Source organism: Centruroides sculpturatus, unplaced genomic scaffold (genome assembly GCF_000671375.1).
Source record: "Centruroides sculpturatus isolate CEXI.00-Female unplaced genomic scaffold, Cexi_2.0 scaffold1214, whole genome shotgun sequence".
Taxonomy (NCBI): Eukaryota; Metazoa; Arthropoda; class Arachnida; order Scorpiones; family Buthidae; genus Centruroides; species Centruroides sculpturatus.
The window spans coordinates 83,516-100,492 of NW_019385996.1; the positions used below are offsets into that span (position 1 = coordinate 83,516).

The 16,977-nt window shown below is 29.9% G+C and overlaps 1 protein-coding gene across 1 annotated transcript in view; it reads left to right on the plus strand.

The window, feature by feature from the left end:
• The window catches only part of LOC111612998 (disks large homolog 5-like), an 86,930-nt gene that overhangs the window by 8,393 nt on the left and 61,560 nt on the right, over positions 1-16,977 (plus strand). Inside the window, exons 2-3 of the mRNA XM_023354292.1 lie at positions 12,287-12,398; positions 12,496-12,579. The gene's annotated coding sequence lies outside the window, so the exon portion shown is untranslated. The remainder of the gene's footprint in view (positions 1-12,286; positions 12,399-12,495; positions 12,580-16,977) is intronic.

Genomic DNA, 16,977 nt, shown 5'->3' on the forward strand with positions numbered 1-16,977 from the left:
CTGTTTCTGTTATGCTTAGTCACAGTTAATGAAACATTGGTCCACTATTATGAATTTGAAACAGAGACATCATGAATTGCATTCTCAGAATTTACTGTACAGGAAATTTAAAAGTCAACCTTTTGTCAGTAAAGTCATACACAATTTTGTCTCAGAAGACAATTATTATTTAATAAAAAGTAAAAATACATTACAAATGGATACTAGTCCACTTTTCACTACTTGCCATGTCCAATCACCGGGAACACTATTTCCATTGCAGAGACAACCTTTCTTTAGAGCAGCATTTCTCAAAGTGGGCAATAACGCCCCCTTATGGGCAATGAGTAGATATAAGGGGCTGCTGGAGGTAGGGTATTGAACAGTGACCAAAGGCAAAATTGGGGTCACTGAAAGGAAACATTGCGTTTAATGGTTTCCAGATGTTGAGAACAATGTACAGTAAGGGCATAAAGTGTGAGATTCATAGAAAAGTTTTTCTAAGAATATTTCCAATCTTTTCTCACACAAGAGAAAATGGGTTAGGGGGTGTTGGGTATAACTTTATAGAACAGAGGGGGTGGTGGATTGAAAAAGTTTGGGAATCACTGCTTTAGAGGCTATGCCTCTGCACAAATATGTAAAACAGTTTAAATGTCCCCAGGTGACAATCCCAACACAATTAAAAATATAATATTTCTTTGTAAAAAGGGCTGGAAAAGTGGACTAGTATCCATTTATAATGTATTTTTACTTTTTATTAAATTGTAATTCTGCCAGCCCTTTTTACAAAGAAACAATTATTATTGTTAATAGACTTGGAAGCAGGTACCACAATCAACTTGGATTAATATGTAGAAACATTGAAAAAGTTGAAATACTACATTTATAAAGTTTGACCAGAGAAAATTTTAAGCAGAGGTGAACACTATTGATTTTGCTGACCAATGTGGTCTGTTGGCCAATTTTGATGTTAAAAAGTATGTTGCCTAATTTATTTTCTGAATGTTTGGAAAACATGACTATTGTTGATGACAAGTTATCAGCAAGCATCTCTGAAAATACTAGTGTCAATTTATAAGTAGTGAGCAAGTAACCGAGACGGCAAAAAGCACACAAGGAAGTAATTTCTAAGTAAATGAGATAATTTTTTTGAGATAAGAGTGTTTTTAAAGCCTAACAATTGCTGAATTACATTGGGCTATATGAATGCTACTAATTACTAATTGTCACATAATTTGGCCTAGAGGTAGGTGGCTTTAACCTAAAATTTGATTTGTAGATGTTTGTGAGTATTTTTATAATAGTATGTTAATGAAGTTTGTTGTTAATTTTTGTATAAAATATCAGTTATAAATAAAATTGTTTCTCACCATATGCTGCTTTTCTAGAGGAAAACATTGACTAGTTTTTGTTTTCTCCACACATTGTCAGGCAACAAACTTGTCTGTCAATTATGATTAGCCAGTAAAATTGTGTAATGTTTACCCCACTTTAATTAGGATTTGTTCCATGACAACATATGATCCACACCAGTTTGTGCACAAGAGGGGTAGATTGTTTTTCATTATCCTCCAGTTCTTGCATTTACTATCACTTCTTTGGCCTTTTGAAGGATGAAATGGAATCTGTTTTGATCAAGTACATTGTTTTTAATAGCCTATAAATCCAGAATAAAAAAAAGCTTAGAAATATAGCATGTAATTCAGAGATGATGATGATGATACTGCATAGAAAATAATGACTTGTGGTATCACTATATATTATTTTTACTCCCAGGATAATTCCCTAGGTACCATGAAATTTACTTTATGGTACTTAAGATAATTCAAGAAGTAAAAACAGCTAAAATATGGTGCTGCCATCATCCATTTATATTGGTGATTAGTGTATCACTTGGGCTATACAAAGTCTGATCAAAATTACAGTGGTGGCCAATTTATTAGGATCATTAATTAACAATTATTTTCAAAATCGAGTTGTGTGGAATCTAAAACCAAACAAGTGAAACTAAAATTCAAGAAAGATATTAGTGAGGTTGAGGCCGAAGTTTTAAACGCGAAAATGTGTACATCAGACATTCAGTGCCACTTTCCTGTAAACCTAGAAGTTTGACAATGGTGTTTGGAATGCCGAGCATGATTCCAGCGACTATAAAAAACACGATTGTCAAACTTCTAGGCTTATAGGAAAGCGCTGCTGAACGTCTGACGTACATGTTTTTGCATTTAAAATTTGGCCTCAACCTTGCTATTAACTTTGTTTTCATTTGATAAAATTATAACCTTTATTTCATAAACAAAACATTACTTTTACTCAAGCAATGGATGATGATCAACAAGTTCAATTTGTCCATGGACAAATGTTTAGGACCAATAACAAAATTTAGGAAAAAAAACTAATATTTTGTTGGATAACCAAAATTTTTTATCACAGATAAGCAACGGCAGGGCATGGAGTCTACCAATTGTTGCAAATACTCAGCTGGAATGTTTTTCCAAGCTTCTTGAATTGCCACAAATAGCTCATTTCTATTCCAGTATTTTTTATGTTTCAAAGCAGATTTTACATCAGCCCATAACATTTCAATAGGGTTTAAATCTGGTGATGGGCTGGCCATTCCATTACCCTAAGATAGTTGTCCTGAATCCATTTTCTTGACAAGTTTAATGGTGTGCTTTGGATCATTGTCTTGTTGGAAAATTCACTTCAGAGGCAAATTATCATCAGCAAATGGCAGCATTACGTCTTCCAGAATTTGTTTATATTGAAATTGGTCCATTATCCCATTTATGAGGTTAATGGGTCCATTTCCATATGAAGAAAAACATCCCCACACCATTGCATTTTCACCTCCAAACTTTATAGTGGGTTGAATACAATTAGGGCAAAATTCCTCAGCTTTTTGTCGTCTTATGTATTTGCGACCATCACTCCCAAACAGATTTATCTTCATTTCATTCAACCATAGCACACTCCACCAGTTTTGACTTGTCCAAGTCAAGTGTTCACAAGCAAACTTCAGATAAACTTGTCTATTTTTCAGTGATACGAGTGGCTTTTTTCTTGCAAATTGCCCAAATAGATTAAATTCATTTAATCAACGCTTAATGGTACAGGTACTAAATAAGTTCAGGCATCCCACATTTTATCATTTTAAATTTGAGATTAGTTGATGTTAGTGTGCTGATTTTTTTTTTCCTTCTTTCTATTCTGTGAATTCTATGATCTGTGCATTTGGTGGTTTTTCTCGGTCTTCCAGATTTTGGCCAATCCGAAAGACATCTAATTTCTTCCCATAGCTTCACTGCATGAATACATGATATTTTGCAGCACCCCAATGCTGTTGCAATTTTGGCATAGCTGATATTTTTACTACAACGACTTACAATTTTTTGACGACATTCAGGACTCAAATTCTTTCCCCTGCCCATCTTGAAGCAGAAAATATATATTATATATTACTTTAATTACATTTTAATGTTTTGATATGTTTTAGTAAGTTTCTGGAATTACTTTGTAGGATTTATTGTGACTGGTCCTATGGTGATCAGTCACATTTTGACTCCCTCTAGAATAGTCTCTGCATTTTTTCATACTTTGACACTTCATGGGCCCAAAATTAAAAAAAAAACCCTGAAAAAACAGTGTATGAGTGTGTGTCTATTTTTCATTATATTTCAGGACTGGATGAACCTAAAATTTTGAAACAGCAAGATTTTTATATACTGTGTAAGGCATTGTAAATTATACTGTGTAAAAATATATTGTGTAAGGCAGTCCATTGCTAATTAATAATTTAACATGTATACATGCATACTGACATGTAATTCATTTATCTGTTTCTAAAAATCTGTATTGAGCTAGTAAATATTTCCTTCATAAATGATACTTTATTGAAACTACATTTTTTTTTCTACTTTTAATTTATTAAACAGTATAATTAAACAAACAAATGACAAACAAACAACCCTCCTTCCCGTTTATAGTGTGGGATAACTTAACCCTACCGAGTTTTGTGATGGAAGTCCTCAAGTTTGGACCAAACAAATGACCATTTGATAGCATTGTATGCTTTATAAGCATATACTAAAGCCAAACAATTGCTGGATTATATTGGGCTACTAAATTTCTACTACTATTATTAATTAAATGCTAAGTAATTTGGCACTAAATGCAGGCATTAGTTACATAGCACTTAATTAATAATAATGATAGTACCTGTAATACAATCCATAATCTGGCAATCATTTGGCTTTGGCTGTTTATATTTATAAGCATATATACATTAGAGCATTTTTTTCAGAAAAACATATTTTCATAATTATGTATGGAAAAATGATTTTATTATTAAGCCATCATTTGATTTTAAATTTTTCAGATAATAACTTGCAGTGTACAATATATCATTTCTCTTATCTATTATCCATATACTTTTCTTAGTAAGTATGCTTAACATAACTATATTATGCATTTAGATTTTAAAAAATGTTCTTAAGTGTTAGAATTTGAACATGTACAATAAAGTTTTGATTTAAATTTAAAACAACTACAGTGAGTGTTTACAGTATATAAAAAATGTGGTTAAAGAAATTAAATAAAATATGAAAATGGGCAACTAAAATAAAGTACAGTATAGGATTAGTAAACTAAACTAATACTACAGATAGTAAACTAAAATAAAAGCAAAATAAGACTAAAACAAAAAAATATAAATAACCAAAATTAATAAGAATATAAAAATTAAGATTTTAAGTTTTTTTTAAAGTGTTATCCTACATCAGGGATTTTGAGAGTGGGATAGTTGCAGGATTTTAACAAAGATATGTATAATGACTCCTAGATGAACAGAGTTCTGCAATCTAAACATCACTTAAGAATGGAAGTATGTGTCCATTGTGAGAAACGTATTAGAAAATAACTGTACATCTCAGTCTGAGGAGAGTATGTTATTTTTAACATTGTCCTGATGTTCATTTTAATGGTTTAATAATTTTCTAGTTGTGACACCTATGTAAAAGATTTTTGTTTCCATTTGCACTATGTAAAAAGGTTAAGAGAATTCCTTCCAGAATTCAACTGGAAGAGGAGTTAATTTTCAGTGTGGGTAGATATCCAAAATTGTACCTAGATGAAATCTAGATGTTATCTATAAATTATACAGGCCTCATCAATCTGGACAAACATCCAAATCATATGAAAATGGCCTTAACAGGAGACCAGAAGACAATAGGAATATTAGAGATCAGATTCCATTTAACTATTACATTTTAAGACAAAGCTACTTTTGCTAGTACAGTATTATCTTTTTTTTGTAGACATCATATTTGCATTCGTTAAGTTTTGCCTCTAATGGATGTAGTTGTATTTATATTTAATGTATAAAAACTAGTAGAACTAGTAACTTGTGTTATTTACATAGAAATCTTAAAAAAACCAAATTCTTTTGAAAATGGGAAATTCCTAATGCTTTTAATTAACTGTAAAGAAATCTGTTGGTTTATCATTTATCATTCTTAAAAAGTAATTATTATAAACTTTTTGAAACAATCCTTAGATTTAAATCCTTATTAAAAAACTGTAAAGAAAAAGGAGAATATAGTATAACAAATGAAATTTAGTCAGTCATTTTCTGAGATATGTTTATTAGAATTTGATGTCAATAAGAGAGTTGAAGTTTTTGCATTTCACATATACAAGTTTGATTAAGCTATTCCTGAAGATATGTTGAAATATTTAAAATATTTGATTTATAAAAATAATTTTTTTTTATATAAAAATTTTAATCATATTTTTACAATTCAAAATTGTAATTTTTGAGAATTAAATAAAATCTGATTTAAAAAAAAAGAAACAGAATATTATTTTAGTTAACATTTAGACAAAAAACATATTTACTGAAAAAAAGATGAGAAAAAAAATGAAAGAATGAATTCCCTTAATTAAGAAATAAAAATATAATTAACCAAAAGGAATAATGAAGAATTTGCAATATTTCTCAATCTGTAGATATTTCCTGCACACTATATCCACAGGAAGCAGTATAAACTATATCTTCATTAAATCCAATGCAAAAAACTGGATAATAATCTAGAAACATCAATAACCTGATGACGATAGCCTAAAGCTATTGAAAATGTTTGTTTATTCATTAGATTTTTCTCGTACTTTACTGGAGTTTTGGTTTTATCAGGATATCTTTGTTTTGACGGAAATATCAATATAACACAGACAAGCCTGGACTCTTTTTTTATGAGCATATATTTGACCCAATAAAAGAATAAGAATATATTTTGTCATAGTTATAGAGTTTATTACAAATTTATGTATTCAGAAAATGTCAAGTTTATAGTACAAAGAAATTCAGAACAATTTTTGAATGTGATCTATTGTGAACCTATGTCACATGGTTCCCAAAGTTGGTGGTGAATAAATCTAGGATGGTGAAAGAAGTGAGTGAGTGGCAGGTAGGGTACTGACTGGTGACCATAAGCAAAGGTTGGAGTCACTGACAACCCTTTTAAAACAGGTAAGAAGAAACATTGCATTTAATGATTTTCAGATGTGGAGAACAATTTACAGTAAGGACATAGTGTGAGTTTTACAGAAAACTTTTTCTAAGAATATTTCCAAGCCTTTCTCACACAAGGGAAAATTGGTCAGGGGTGTTGGGTATAACTTTATGGAATCAAGGGGGTGGTGGCTCAAAAAAGTTTGGGAATCACTGCTTTATCAAATAAATTTTGAAAATAAATTTTAAAACTATCACTACTATTTTAAAATTAACAGTAAGTACAGTGTAAGTTATTTGCAAGTTTATTATTATTAATGTCATTTGTATATTACTCCGTTGGCTATAGAAAAATAATGTATTGATAATTCTTGAATGTATATAAAGACTCACAAATTTAAAAAACAGGAAAATATTTACTATATATATAAAATATAAAACACAGAAGATTGGTCTATAAAAATATCTTCATTTCTGCCCTTTCCAACACCAGGAACTAATGGTCTTCCTTAGCAGAGATGACCTTTTATTATAGGTTACGACTCTGCCACAATATATAAAACAGTTAAAAATTTTCACTGATGATAAGCCATAAAATCTTGTAAAAATTGTATATTTAATTTAAAAATTAAGTATACAATTTTTACAAGATTTAAAAATTTTTAAAAAAAATGCAAAGGAAACTGTTTTATTTCCTGGTGTTGGAAAAGGTGGAAGTGAAGACATTTTTGTAGACCTATTTTCTGTATTTTATATTTTATACATATATAGTAAATATACTGTCTGCCATCTTTAAATTAAGGAAAAATATTTATTATAATAAAACACATTACAATGGTAATAGCATTCTATAATTCTTTGAACATTCCTGATGATGGATATAAATCTAAAATTTGTTTTTTACACACTGTTTTATACTCTGTTAAAGCAAATGCATTTCTATTCAATATCATAAATAAATGAGTCTTATTTGTTTCAACCATGGTGTAAGAATATAGGTGATTCAAGGGCATTAGTGAACTGGTTCAGCTTACTCGAGTATCCACCAGATGTGACTATTTAGAAGTCCAGTTTTTACCATTGATTACCACTAGCAACTATTGCTAATTGAACTCTAATTTGTGTTAACTTCAATAAAATTAATGCAATTTACATAAAATAATTAAAAGTAATAGAATATGTATATAACTTTTTTTTTTAATCTTCATTAAACTGATATTTTTATACTCTAAAAAGGTTTAAAATATATATTGCTTTAGCTATTAAATGTAATTTAAGCTCAAACCATTGAAAGCTTTTTAATTTCGTCCCCGTAAAAGTTTTGGTATAAGAATAAATGTCTTTTTATTTGTGTCCAAAATGTTAAAATGCTTGTTAATTAAAGGTGTCCGTTATTTAGAAGTGTCTTTTAAAAATGGTTGTTTTATTCCATATGCACTTGACAGACGTTTTGAGTTTTGCATATAATTTTTCTGCGGCAAATTTTAGTATAGCATAATTCTTAATAGTGTATCATTTAAACAATATAAACTCAATAATATACAGTATGTTATTGAGTTTATATAATATAATATAATAAAAATATACTGTATATTATTGAATAAATGTAACAGTCATCGACGCTATAAAAAGGTTAAGTTGAAGTGAGTGGGAAGTCCACTCCATCACGGGAACTTTGTAAGTTTACTTCGGTTTTATTTAAGTTCAGTTTGATACGACCGGATATACGTCACTCTCGTCTAAGTTCGACTTGGGAATTTTTTTGTTCAATAATAAATGTGAATTCTTCTTCATGGAAAAAATAAGACATCCCCTGAAAATAAGACCTAGCGCATCTTTCAGAGCAAAAATTAATTTAAGACACTGTCTTATTTTCGGGGAAACACAGTATATTATCATTGCAAAGTTGCAAAAATGTTGGAAAAGCAGGATATTTATTTTGACATCCAGCTCTTCTAATTGTCCCAAAAAACCACTATAATAAGAAATATTTGGTTATAATTTTTACACTGCTGTAGAAAAAAAATACAGCAATTAGAAGTTTTTTTAGGTTATGGGTTGGTTAAATAGTTTATAAAATATAATAAAGGTAATTAAAAGAGTTTTGAAGTGCTTTTCTGGATTTAGAAAGGTATGATGAGCAATTAAGAAATAAACTGGACACTGCATTCTCAGTTTGTCAAAGTGTTTTATAAGAAACATTGATTTCTTTTTTGTCTTTGTATACTCTCCACGAACAAAGAATTTGATGCAGAGCAAAATTCTTCTCATAAACATCATAGCCAGAGCCGTAACTAGGCAGGTGCAACAGGTGCATTCGCACAGGGCCCACTTGGAAGGGGGGGCCCAAACTGCTGTTCACAAGAAATTATAGTTTTAAATCTTAAATTTTTCCTCCTTTTTATTGGCGATTACATTTTGCCTTATTTAGACCCTAGATGTCTGCTCACCAGTGTTCCCAACCGTGGCGACTTTTAGAGGGACGTAGGGAGATAGCGGAGACCGCAGACAAATCAGCAAAACTTTTTAAATTTTGTTTATTTATTTTTTGAGAAATTTAAATTTATGTTTATAGTTTTCAAATTTATAGATTTTTCTCTACTTTATAAAGCTCTCTGGCGACGACTAATATTATTACGATATACAAAACTGTATTTCTAGATTTTTTTAGTGTGCAGAGCTAGAAATCTATAAAAGTAACATTTTGTAAGAAAAATAAATCTGCCCGGGGATTTTTTTAATTGCTAAATTGCTAAATAGAAAACGTGATAACTCTCGAATAAAATGTTAGTCTCGAGGTTGTAAAAGGCGTGCAGAAATTCTGACATAACTTTTTGCTTTATAGTGGTACGCATGTGTGTTGTATACCTCAACGGCGGTAAGCGAACTATGCGGCCGAGTAGGGCCTCGAAGGAGCCCCCCGAAATCTTTAAAATGCTATTGAAAAAAGGCTGATTTTTGCTTTCTCTATGGCTCGTCTTTACAATACATGAGTGTTGCTGATTTAAAAAAAAAATCGGCTGCAGATCTCACTATTAAATATAGCAAAGATTTAAAAAAGTACGAATTCACAAGTGAAATTGAAAGTTTTAAGTTTGAAGTAACGACTCTTATACAAAATATAGAAACTGCATCTCCGCTTAATATTCTACAGGCTCTTCATGATTTTGGTTTGAGTCTTACCCAAATATCAATGTCGCTCTTCGAATATTTCTAACTCTTCCCGTTTCTATTGCTTCGTGCGAGAGAAGTTTTAGCAAGTTAAAATTAATAAAAAATTTATTAAGATTAACTATAGGGCAAGAACGATTGTCCAATATTTCTATTATTTCAATAGAATACATTATCATTAAAAATATTAATTATGATCACGTAATTAATGAATTTGCTGAAATGAAAGCCAGAAAAGTTCAATTAAAATAAATCTTATTAAAAATCTATTGTAATATATTTGTTTTATTATTTTCCCAAACCAGATAAATTAAGGGGCCTAAATGCAAATTCTTGCACAGGGCACAGGAATGGCTAGTTACGGCTCTGATCATAGCATTCAGTCAGATCTCAATCTGCATGTGGTATTGCTTGTTTTCATTCATTATTATTATAATTTTTTTTTTTTTTTTAACACTATTCCAAATTTTTTGGTGCCTTAAATACATTTACTATTTGTTTCTTTGGATAATAATTGCCTTTGCAATTGTGCACACATCATTTAAAAGACATGATTTTGTAAGAATTTCTTTAAAACTATCAAATGAGGCAATAGTAAATTGTAAACAACGATACAAAATGGACTTCCTGATAAGATGGCACCTGGTGGCAAAATACGACCACATTCCTGACAAGTTTTCGACCGTCAAACAATAGGAGTGGTATCACTGTATTCTTACACTATGGTTTCAACCATGGTTTCTTTATTTATAAACTTGTTCAAAATGTTATATTAATATGTACAAATTCTTTTTTCATGTGAAACACAAGGTTTTTCATTTTAGCAAAACATTTCTTATATCTTTCCTTATTGTGTATGATGTTATATATAATTTGACAATGATATAAGTCAAATATGACTATAAATTGCATTTTAAAAAATTTATTTTAGACATATAATTAAAAAGTCAAAGTTAGGCATGATACGTTATAGTCAGTTTTCCTTGATTTAAGAGTATTGTACAATTTATTTTATAATGAGATTTCAAAGAATTGCATTCTAATTGTCATATCTTTTGTAACACCTAATATGCGTTTAGATTTAAAAAACATTCTTAACTTTGCTTAATGTAAAATGTTTTTAAAAATTAACATTTGAATGTTCTTTCTTTGCTCAAGGATAACATTTTGAAATATCAAAAGTACTTGCATGTAATCAATTCGTCAAGTAAATAAATTTAATTCCGAAAGATAGTTTGTTGTCATATAATGTATTTTAAATTTATTTAATTGATAGTTAGTTATAATGAGTTTAAAAAAAAACATGAAAATGTTTTACAAGATTCTAAATGATTTTAAAGATTATTCTTTATTTTCACAATTTGAATCATACTGTCAAATTACTTCATGTAAAATTTTACAGATTGCCTGATATAAATTGTATAGTTATTATATTTAGTTGTTTTACAAGAAGTTTGTTTTAAAATTGTTATAAAAGTTAAAATGTAAATTTGTAGTCTTATTAATGTTTATCTGTAATTATTTTGTAAGAAGACAGCCAGATGTGCATTTCAATAATTGTGTGAGCATTCCATCTGTGATGTTACATTACTGCGGCGTAATTCTTTTGTTATTGGTGTTTAAGCTTTACTAATTTACATATGTGTTTAAAATGATAAATTACTTTTCTTTACATTCCTTGTAATGAAGTTTATCTGAACAGTGATTTTAAAAAACTGCACTACTTATTTCTGAATAATTTAAGTTATTTTTATCTATATTCATTTGTTTCTGATTAATTTAATGACAACAGTTTCTGGTGTCTGTATTATATATTTAATCAAATGAATCATAAAACTAAATATCTGGAGTTTAAAATTAATTTCCTACATAAGAATAATTTTAAGTTTCTAATACAGGTATCTCTTGTTTAATGTGAAAATTAATTGTGGCAATTTCTTTATATACATGGAGAAGTTTTAATTTATGTGGCTTTACCAGCTATCTTTATTTAACATAGATAACATATTGTGATTAATGCAATTTTGATGTGTGGTAGGATTGAGGGATTAATTAATGCATTAATCAAGGGATGCCTGTATTAGATTAATTGAAAATTTGAAAATAATGCAAATAATGAATGACTTTTTCTTTGTATAATCACTATAAAAACTCAATAAAAATTTTAATACTTATTATATATTTTCTGTTAACTGTACTAATGTGATAATTATTTAAATACATAATATTTGTATGTATTTTTATTCTTTACCAATAATAAACACTATAAAATTTATAACTTTTTGTTGATGCTGCTTGTTTCTTTCTTGATTGTTTAATTGTAACTTTTATTTAATTAATTTCTCACCTTCCTTATGTCTTCCAGCAATACTTTATTAAAAAACAAACATTTTTATTCTAGCTTATGAGCCTGCTTTAGGTTCTACACATTCAAAGTGAATGGTTTACTGAGTTTTCTGACTCAGTAAACTGTTCACTTTGAATATTATAGAACCTGAAGCAGACCCATAAGCTAGGATAAAAACATTGCAGGAAGGCATAAAGAAGGTGTGAAATTAGTCTTATGAAAAACAAATAAATGTTGCATATGTAAATTTTTATGTATAAAAAAACTTTTTTTTCTAGAAAATAGAGTGTTGAGTTGACCACAACTGATTGATTTCATACAAGAAAAAGGTCATCAATTTTCATTTTGTTGTATTTGTGTATTAAATTCCTAGTTATAAGGAATTATTTGGTAAGTTTTTTAAAAATTTTCTTGATTTTTGCAAAAAGTGTAATTTTAATGTGTAATAAATTTAAAATTTATATTTTTTTAATTTTTTGCTCGATAGTGCTTCCCCTGTACGTAGACTTGTATTCTTGAGAAAGTTTGCAAATGGAGAAGCTTGTTAATCATGAATGAAAGAAAAAATAAGGTTAGATTTTCTGATTTATTAAATTATAAATACTCTTTATTTATTAATTTTAGTTAAAATTATCATGATTATAGTTTTTTGTAATGGATCTAAAAAAAAAATATGTTAAACTCTGTTGTGTTTTTACTTCAGAGGATACTTTTAGTCATAACAATATGTGAAGTTGTGTTACTTATTACTAGAAAGTAGAAAATGAAATAGTGGATTTTTGATCTATTGTTCCTGTATCAATTGTTTTTTTCACATCTATTGATTGTTTTCTACAGTTCCAAATAAGGATCCATGTATATAATGTTAATTATTCTTCGTTCCCGCAATGTTCATTTTGTATTTTAACTGAAAGAAAAATGTTATCTCACATCAATTGTTTTACTCACAATAAAGGGCACTAAATTGGGATACTGATTTTTGTGTAATAAAAATAAAAGCACATCAAATTTAACAATTAAATCCTTTGACTACAACTAACCAGTTTTTATTGTGATTTTTGGCTACTTTTTGTCTACTGCTTTACAAAATACTATACTATACTGGCAACATTTCCTCTTAAAGCCTGGCAACACTGATAAAAATTGGCACGTTGTCTCAGGTTTCCATCTGCACAATAATTATTGTATTTGTATGATTATTTCAGAAACTATGCGATGTCTGTATGATAATTTCATAAATATGCCTTACTCCAAAAACTACTGTTAATTATTGAAGAAAACCAATTCATAATTGCTATTTTTATATGTATCACCTTTTCATTGATATTTTGTGTCTTTTCACTGCTAGAGGACTATTAAATTTTCAGAAGTTTTTAGACTGACTACTGTTGTATTATCCTAATTATAAGGTGCACCTTTGTCATACTTTTTGAGACCTCTAACTGCTATACTTTTAGACCTACTGATAAAATGCTTAAATTGATGTGTGAGAATCGGGGTTTAAGCATCAAAGCTTGAACCGTTTTCCGACATCGGGGCGGTGAGTCCCGCTCACAGGGTCAGTGGATGGCAATTTAGGAGGGCGAAAATCGAGTGGGAGGTCGCGGATAAGTCGATAAGGTGTTGACAGAGTACGAGTAAACACGCATGATTAAGATATAATATAAATTTAATTAGTATATATCATATAAAAGGGTTACAAATACTAAGAAATATAATAATGTCAAAATCAAACCGATATTACAATAGTAGGTTAGTCGGATTATATCTTGGGTATTTCGACTGAGGATAGTCTCTGATCCTCTTTAATATTCTTTTCGCGGAATTAGCCCTAATCCACCTGAGAGGAAAGAGAGAGTTCTACTTACTAAGTTGTAGTTCGTAGGATCTATCTGTGTCCGTCTTTGGTGGTCAGCGATGAGGATCGTTAATCCGTTAGTTCCTTCTAAGTTGGAGGCCACACCGATACTGGCCGGGAGCCCTCTTTATACTGATTTCAAGGGGGTGAGAACTATGACGTTATTCATGATTTATCCGCACACCTGCTAGTGTGTTGATATTTGGATCTAGCGAGTTCGGACAATTGACAGAGAAATTTGTTCAATTTATTGATATTGGTGTCAAGATGACATGATTTTATGTTATAAATTTCTGTAGGTTTGATGGCTCTCATCCATAAATTAACAATCATTTGACAATAATTTCTTTAACCTGGTCAACTATTTAGTTATTGTTTATATCAAACGTCGAGTTTGACTATGAACAAGGCGATTTATTGCCGTAACCACGTGTTACGTGCGACCAAGAGGTGATAAGAAATATCTCTTATTCCCTTCTTGTTGATACTAACGTCTATAGAATAACTGTTAAACAAATAGAGATGATTTAACTTATTGATAGTTTAACATTCTCCTTTTTTTACCTTATTCGAGGAGAGCGTCTCGGTCATTGACCGTAGAAGTCCCCCTTTTCTCTTTTACTCGGAAAATTCCTAGATTTGTACTGATCTAAAACAGAAAAAGAGTTTCGGACCTTCACAGATGTAAAAGGAAAACTTGTGCAAATAAATGTTCTGTTAGAATGTCATTATGCTTCTACTTGTACAAAATATAATAAAATGTATTAATGTGCCTGTAGAGAAGTTTCCATCTAGTGAACTGTCTTGAACTGAAACTTTTTTGGCATAGGGCAGGGGTCGGCAGTTTGTCAAGTGAGAAGAGCCGAATTGTCATGAAAACAGGATAACAAAAGTACCAGAGAGCCGCATATTAATTTAAATGTGCGAAATACGGCACACGACAGAGGCGTCTCTAGTGGCCGTTTTCGGCATAACGTTACAAGGATGGATGGACATGCGTTCAATGGGTTATATATATAGATATGCTTCAAATGCTACCACTCTTATGCGACTCATATTGATCAACGCGAGTGTGGTCATGTGCGGACGGAGAACAAGTCAAAGTTTGTTCGGCAGCTCTATCTCATAAACTCATAAGTTATAAGGCTGCGGTGAAATGAGGTGAGATGAAATTGGAGTTTATGTCCGAAGAGCCACAAACGTCTATGCAAAGAGCCGCATGCAGCTCGCGAGCCGCTAATTCTGACCCCTGGCATAGGGAGTTGCAATCACTTTAGGAGTGGACTAAAACTTTTAGATGGCTGTAAAAATTTGTAAAAACTAAGGCTTATGCATATGAAATAATTATGATATATAAAGAAATGTGTTACATATTTGTTAACAATATTTTTTTAATGTTTGATATGTTGAAATTGTATGAAAAAATGTAAATTTAGCTTATGCCCATTCAGAGGTTTGTTTTGCATCATATATTATAATAGTTTACAAGATTCTGACATAGGGCAAACCTTGTTAATATTTCTATGGATAAAGGGCGTAAGTATAAAGGATTGAGATGGATATACAATAATTTTAAGTGAAATATGATAATTTCAGGGGGTAGATACAATGATTTTCTCCCTTAAGGTTGGTAATTCTGCATTGTCTAGAGGTAAAGGAGATCATGTCTGGACAAGTGAGAAAAGTCACAACTCTTTTCTGTAAGAGAATCAACACATTGTAAGTGACAAGAATGAATAATTTCACTAACATTTTTGACACTTCTATGGCATCATCTTCAAGTGCAAGAAAAGAGTCAATACATTATGTATTCTTATCAAAAGAAAATAGAACAAATTTCAGTATACTTAACAAATTTTTAAAGTGTAGAATAAAGGCATGTCCATACGCATGTTCCATATCATTTAGTATTACAGAAAGCCATCATATAAGCCTATCACTGGAAAATGCATGTTTCATACAAGATAAACAATGAAAACATCAATGTCATAAATTTCCCACATCAATCATTTTCCTGGATCAGTCTTTTCCTCTAGCCCCACCAAAAAAAAAGTAGATTGAGAATCCACTATTAGTAAGACTAAATAAGTTAATCTAAACAGCAAAAATAATTTAAAATTAGTAAACTGAAATGAATACTTTTAAAAAAAATTTAATTAATAAATGTGTGTAAATATGTAGTATATAATTCATATCAATTATATGTTTTAAGGAAAAAATTATGTATAAAGAGCAATGAAAACATATGAGAGAAGACTCAAACTATTTTGATTTAAATAGATTGTAAGAAAAATTCTCAAATTTTTCTTACAATCTATAATTTTATAACTTTATAATTTTTATTATACTCTCTTACCATCTTTCTGTACTTGTTATGTATTTGAAAAAGCATCTCAATACAAGGATAATAGTGGTTCTTTAGACTGAAAACTATCCTAAAATGATGGAGTTCACTTTCTTATTGGAAAAATTTTCTCAAGTCAAATTTTAATTTTGAAAACAGATAATAGTCATTTGACACCAGATCTGAGTTATAATTTCTGACTAATTTCTGTGAATGCAAATTCAAGAACATTTATGCCCCAGTTTATGAGTATACTGCTGCAATTGTGAATTCATCTTCGCAATTGCAGCCTTTTAAAGTGTGGCATTTTTATGGAGAAATCTTATTCCCCAACTGAGTTTTCTTTGCTTTTATGTATGCTCATTATTTATTTAACAAAAGAAAATGTAACATTTTATGTTTATGGTTATACCTCTTTTAAATTCAATGATCAGAATACCTTTACAATCCCAAAAAGTGATGGCTCTCAACTTTTTGATTGATGGTAACATTCATGATTTTTGGAGACTGTATCTGAGCAATGCCATTCCATTGATTCTCTTTTCAATTAATTAAGGATCATAATAAGACTGTAACTTCATCTCTAATTACAATGAATTGTAAAGAATTAGTGGTCATAAAATAATAGCTATGAAATGAGTATATGAATCAAAATATCTATCAAGTTTGTTTATTTGCAACTGTTAGGCTTGAAAGTTTGGATCTTTTCTATGTGTATACATAACAGTACATGTAAAAACTGGAACAGTACAGAAATGAAACTAACA